Here is a 6,843-nt window from a genome sequence, read left to right on the forward strand (position 1 = left end):
TTTGTATTTTTTTGGGGTGTACTTTACTTTTGACACTGAGAGTTAATTAAAGGGGAGTCGTCTTTTTTTTTTTTTTTAATTTATGTGTTGGTACAGGGTCTTGCTATGCAGCTCAGACTTGTAGTGATCTTCCTGTTTTTAGCCTCCCCAGTCAGTGCTGGGATTACAGGCCTGCGCCATCACGTCTGGGCTTTATTTCACCCCTAGTCCTTATTTTTTGAGGGGAGTCATCTTTAACTTGATCTTTTCTTCTACGTTTGAAAATACTTATTAAAATTTTGTTAAGTTTTAAATCATCTTTGTTAAAATTTCCTTGGATTTTTCTTTCTTTCTTTTCTTTTTTTTTTTTTTTTGCGGAACTGGGGATTGAACTCAGACACTTGTACTTGCCAGGCAAGCACTTATTCTACTGAGCCATCTCCCTGGCCCTCCTTGGGTTTTTCAAAGTCATTCTGTTCAAAAGCTTTACTCACATTTTCAATAAATATTTTCTGTTTAGCTCAGACAATGGATCCAGTGTCTTTTATGACGGCTTCATTTTGAGCTTCTGTGAGTTTTTCATTAATCTTCATTATTTCCATGGACAACTCACTTTCCATTCCAGAATCTGTCCCTTCAGAATCTCGATTCCACAGAGCGGTAGTAGGAATAGTCGCCAAAGCCTGAGGGGGCCAGAAGGGTCTCACAGGCGTCAGCAGTGCTGAGTGCTTCCCTGGCAGGTCCTTCCCTGTCCGAGGCTCCCGCTGGGCCGAGACCCTGGAGTTGCCGGCGCCCGTGCTGGAGCTCTGTGGTGTCCGTTCTGAAAGGGTGCTGCGCCCTGCTCCTGCCTCGGGCCCTTCGCACCCCTTCCCAGCCAAGAGTTAGCATTTTTAATCCACCCAGCCCACAAGGTTGGTGATTCCTCGTTACTCTCAATTTATAGATGGTAAGTCTGAGGATCGAAGCATCAAATGACATGGCTGTCCTGCGGTTGCACAATGGTGGAATAGATTGATGTTGGAACCCAGGCTTGACCCTGAAGTCCCCACTCTTAATGAATTTACAGGTATTGCCTCACGTGTGCATCTTGGCTCCAGCCCACAGTCAGATCAGGCAAAGCTGGGTTGCTTCTTGTTCCACGTAGCTCTGAATCCACCGTCTTCGCCCCTCTGTGCCGGCCTCCATTCAGTCTCAGGGCGTCCAGTCTCCAGGAAGGCTGCCCTCCTGGTCCCCGCTCCCAGCCATTCTGTCATGAACTCAGCTTTCTTTCTAGAAGCCACACGAGACGGGATGATGTTTTTTCTGGAAGCTGCTTCCCGCGTCCTCCTTCCTTCTGCTCAGGCCCTTTGCAGAGCACGCAAGGGTCCCCAGCCTCCCGTCTCCCTTCCTGGTGCATTCGCCTTCGGCCACTGCCAACTTCCTGGCCCCCCTTTTTCTTGCCCATTCCCTGCAGCACCCTCCCCTGCTTTCCCACAGCCTTCACCCCTCTAGGAAGCCTTCCTGTTTCTCAGTATGGACAAAGTCCCCTTTCCCTGTGCTTCTGTGGCCCGAGGCTTTCCTTTTTTACAGCCCTTCTTAAGCTCCCCCCACACCCCTTTGTCCTCTAGAGCACACCTCCTGCTGTGAAGGCCAGTCATCTTATGCTGCCTGTCTGCTACCTGGCACAGGGCCTGCCTCACACAGTTGGAGTCTGCTCAGTATGAATGAACCTCAGTGTGTGCCACCCACTGGGAAGCCAACACCGCACGTGACTGGCTGCTGGGAGGGACTTACCTTTAAAGTCTCCTGTTCTAGGAAAGGGAAACTTTCGTATTCCTGGAAACAGAATACTTTACAGCCTTCGCAGTGGGTGTGCCAGACCTCTGGCTTTTGATCTGCTCCTGCATGGCAGTTGTTAGGAGCAGGTGGGGCGAGAGTGGGAGGCATCTTGCGAAGTCAGCCTCTGCCTCATCCTGCTGCTGCCTGGCAGCTCACAGCCGCTGCCTTCCAAACTCCAGCAAATGTGAAAGGCATTGGCGAGAGAGAAAGCTGGCCTGATTCCCTCCCCACACAATGTCCTTTCTCTGTATGAGAAGGACAGTAGTTATTGCACCTCCCAAATTTATGGGAACTGCAGCCCTCACAGGAATGAGGCTTGCACCTCATTGATCTTACAGTCTTTGATGTTCTCAGTAGCCCCATAGATAGTAACTCCTTAAACCTGGAAGGCATCCTAAAAGTATAACAGTGACATCATCTTTTAGAGATGGAGAAACTGGGAGGGCTGGGAGGAAAACTTAGGTCTTCTGACAGGAGACACAGGAAGATGCTGTAGACTGACAGACGCTAAGGCCTTCCTTCATGCCTCCTGCTCCCATCATCCTGCCATCTCCTCACCTCGTGACTGCTCCGCCTTGTCACTTATCTCCAGTGTCTTTCCCATTCACCCAGGCTCACACTTTCTAAGGGAGAATGAAAGCAGAAAGGGGAACCCTTAGGAAAACAATAGATTTCATTGAACTTCCAAACAGTCCTAACCTGTCTGCCCTGCCCTGCCCTGCCCTGCCCTGCCCTGCCCTGCCCTGCCCTGCCCTGCCCTGTCCTGTCCTGTCCTGTCCTGTCCTGTCCTGTCCTGTCCTGTGTAGAAGCAGTGTTGAACTTCAAGTTCTTGATGTCTCCACCCAGTAGGACTGTCACTTGGAGGCCACATTGGTGGACTGTAGAGGATTTTGTGGAGCACGACTACAGAGTGAGGGGAAAGATCTTACCATTTGGTGCTGAGTGATTCAGTGTCACCCAGGAGTCTGGTGCCACCTAGGAGTTCTAAGAAACATTGGGATTTGAATTGAGTTTTGCGGAATTTATGAATTGTAATTCTAATAATAATCATCATTCAAAGGGTGCTTATTAGGGCTGGCCAAATAGCTCAGCCGATTAAGCGCCTACAAGCAGCCGCAAGGGCTGGGGGTTCAATCCCCAGGCCTGCTGTGCTGGTCCCGCCCTCTGGGGTGTTCTGAGACGGCAATTGTGACTGCATACGGTGGTGCACGCCTGCAATCCCAGCTATGAGTCCAATCTAGTAGTGAGACCCTGAACACCCCGTAGACCCTTCCTTAAAATACAACCTCGCCCCAAACCAGGGTGCTTATTGTATGCTAAGACTGTGCTAATTCAGGCCCAATATATAGTTCCTTGCTTTATCATCAAGATAATCCTGTGAAGCAGACAATGCTCTCCCAATTCTGCGGATGAGAACATGGAGTTTTAAGATGGGGTAGGATCAATTCTGAAAAGAAGCTGCCTGTATTCGCTACATCTACTCATTCTTTTATAACTTTTTAAAAGACACTACTTATTTATTTATTTATTTATTTATTTATTTATTTTGTGTGTGTGTGTGTGTGTCCAGCTCAGCCCACCAGGGGGCGGGGCTGGCTGGCATGTGGTGCTGGAGGATTGAACCGCGGTCCCTGTGTTTTTGCTTAGCTTAGCTTGTTCTAAGTAGGTGCTTTAGACCACTGAGCCATCTCACCAGCCCAACACTACTTATTTAAATACGCAGTATATTGAGATTTTTAATTCAAAAGGCATAAAAAATATACAGATAAATGCCTTACTTCTACCATTCCCCACCATTTATCAGGCAATCCAGCTCTGAGCTGTACATTTATCATTATGGAGAGAAGCAATGTATATTTAAACAAAGATATGCATATATTTTTGCTCCCCGTTTTTTTCAAATAGCTCCCTAAGCCAATTATTTTGAACTTTACTTGTTACATTTAAAATGTATGCCTATGCAGATTCGTTTATTTATTTTATTTTAATTTTTTAAAATGTGCCTTTATTTATTTAGTGTGTGTGTGTGTGTGTGTGTGTGTGTGTGTGTGGCCAGCTCAGCCCACCAGGGGGTGGGGCTGGCTGGCATGTGGTGCTGGGGGATCGAACCGCGGTCCCTGTGTTTTGCCAAGCTTGCTCCAAGTAGGTGCTTTAGACCACTGAGCCATCTCACCAGTCCCCTATTTTAATTTTTTAATAGATTACAAATTGAAAATAAATTATTTACAAACATAAATGAATATAACAATAAAATTGTCCAAAATAAAAATGAAGAAAGAATTTACAGATCAGTCAAAATAGTTCACTGCATCAAAACCAAGAAACTTATATTCATATAATTAGAATTCTCAAAGTAGAAAGGAGTAGGCAATAACTATTTAAAGATTTAAAATTTCTGAATTTAGTTCAACTTATAATACCATATTTCCAAGTGCAGATTCTATTTTGTAGCAGGACTATATTTCATTTAGTCAGTGTCCCCCTACTATTGAGCAGTTAGGCTACCAGAAATCTTTTGCCACTGCAAGAAAATTCTTGATAGAGATTGCAAAATCATCTCACTAGTGGTTGTACCCATTTAGTCTTAGCAATATGTGAGTTTATCTTTTCCCTTTATTATCAGTATTGTTAACCTTTTAGATTTTGCTGATTCTGTGGGAGAAAAGTGCCATGGTACTCTAGCTGTCATTGGCTTTCCTTTTAGTATCCATTAAGAAACAAAAAATATTGAACCCAGAAGAAAAAGTGGGAATTAAGATGAGAAAAATAAACACACATAAAATAACAACAAACATGTCTAAAACATTGATAAGCCAGAATGCAGAATGATATAGGCCAATAAATATCTCATTTGGAAGGAAAGTTGAGATATTTATTAATTTCAATTATTGCCAAGTTAGATAGTCAAATTAAAAGTAAGGGTTAACTTTTAGCTGACAGAATTCAAAACTCCTACATCAACAGAGGGTAGTCAAAGAATATTTGCATGTTTAATCAATTGTAATGAAAATAAAAGCAAAGTAAGAATAAAAAAATAGCATAATATAACAGAAACATTCAGGTGGCCTGATAATTACAGTTCATGCAAATACCTTCAATTTGTGAATTGGAACAGTGTCAGATTAGATTCACAGTGCCACAAAATCGAGGTATTTACTTTTTGCAGGGGTCGCAGAAAGATCTAAAATCATGAAAATGTTAAAAACAAAACCTAGTATAAGATTCAAAAGGAATACACTAACAGAAGGCAGCACAAATAGTTCACAGAAAGAAAAAAAAAAGACCAAAATTATTAATAGAGATGAGATGGTCATAATGATACTAGAAGTCACCAGTACATTACACTAAAACTAAATAAGGCTGTTTGCAGCAGAGCTACACAATATATAGAAAATACAACAACATTTTAAAAAGTTATTAAATTGAAAAGCATTTTCAGTCATTACAGAAAAGTGACTCCCATGACCCAGGCCCAGGGTGCATCCTGCTAAGCTGCCCTGGCCACGCCTCTTCACACTCTATAGACAGGCTCCAGTCCCTCCCGGGACCCTACCTGCTATGCCCCCTCCTCTCATGACCCTTTCTGCCCTGCACCCTGCATGCACTGCAGTCTGTCTTGCTCTAAGTCCCGCAGACAGCTGTCCAGAGTTCTGGTTCCTGCCTGCCCTCAGCAGAGGAGGCGCCTCCTTCCCCGGCCTCTGCCCTAATCCAGGTCTTAGCCTCTAGGGAGCACCAAGTTGGTGGAATGGTAAACAGAGAAAGAACCTTTCTGAGAATTGCCATCCAGATGCTGGAATATAGCAAGCAACGTGAGGAAGACATGACGGAGGGAAGTGGGTCCAGGGGACCCAGGTAGGATCTCAAGCATGAATTGGAGCCATGGAGAGAGTGAAGAGAGACACTTCAGTGAAGAGGGATACAGCTGCTGGCACCATCCTCCCTGAGACAGGACTCTGAAAGTAGCAGTCCTTCAAACCTACTGACACATGGTGACTGTTGGTGACCCCAGAGGCCTCCATGGTGAGATGCAGCAGTGGAGGGGAGCAGCAGGTGTGAAAGAGCACACGAGCTGGCAGTGAGTGCTGAGGGCTTAGTCCTGTGACTGAGAGAGCAGTTGGCTGGGAGCCATCTCGGGAAGGGGCCAGCTGGGCTCAGAACTTAGAACTCAGGCTATGGGACCCATCTAGTGGCTCCCAGCTGGGCTCAGGCCCATGGAAAGTACGATGACAGCTGCAGGCTGCATGAGTCCGGTCTTGGCCTCTAGAAGGTGCAGTCTCGCTAAAATTATCCACCACCCTGCCAAGAAGCTGCTACTGGCTTGCTGGGATAAATCAACACAGATCGGGACTATGTCTCCACATGTTGTCTACAGTGACAGCAGAGATAAGCCTGGAAGTGGACTCTTCTTTTTGACTCTTATTTGTTTGTTGTTGTGGTGATGGTTTTGTTTTTGGTTTTTATTTTCAAGTTTCTTTCTCCTTCATTGTTTAATCTTGTTTTTATATGAGTGTGAATGTGGTTTCTAGCCTCTTTGTGACTGTGGTTCTGTTCTTTTTATCTCTTTTCCTCCAGTTTCTGCAATAGTTTCCCAAAGTTGCTGTGACCCCATTTGTCCTTCAGTCTTAGTTCTAATCTCTTCCTCTTCTTCCACTTTTCTATTTTTTCTCTAACATATTTTAAAATTTAACTTCCAAGGGTGAAATGGACATATTAAGAGCTTGTGTCTCAACTTCAAACCAAGAATGATCAAACGAAATAAAGAAGGTCACTATATACTAGTTAGAGGAAAAATTCAAGAGGAAGAAATAACACTCATAAATATGTATGCACCAAACACGGGAGCACCCAACAATATAAGACAAACTTTAATGGACATGAAAAATCTAATATCTAATACAACAATCTTAACAGGAGACCTTAACACCCCCTTATCCCAAATAGATAGGTCAACCAGACAAAAAATTAGCAAAGAAGTAGCACAACTGAACCAGATCTTGGATCAAATGGACTTGGTAGACATACACAGAGTGTTCCACCCAACCACAG

At 44.4% G+C, this 6,843-nt stretch overlaps 1 protein-coding gene across 2 annotated transcripts in view; it reads left to right on the forward strand.

The window, feature by feature from the left end:
- Positions 1-6,843, forward strand: part of LOC101592846 (antigen peptide transporter 2) — a 113,210-nt gene that overhangs the window by 34,817 nt on the left and 71,550 nt on the right. The gene's annotated exons all lie outside the window — the stretch shown is intronic.

Source organism: Octodon degus, unplaced genomic scaffold, assembly GCF_000260255.1.
Source record: "Octodon degus isolate 3935 unplaced genomic scaffold, OctDeg1.0 scaffold00005, whole genome shotgun sequence".
In the NCBI taxonomy this organism is placed as follows: Eukaryota; Metazoa; Chordata; class Mammalia; order Rodentia; family Octodontidae; genus Octodon; species Octodon degus.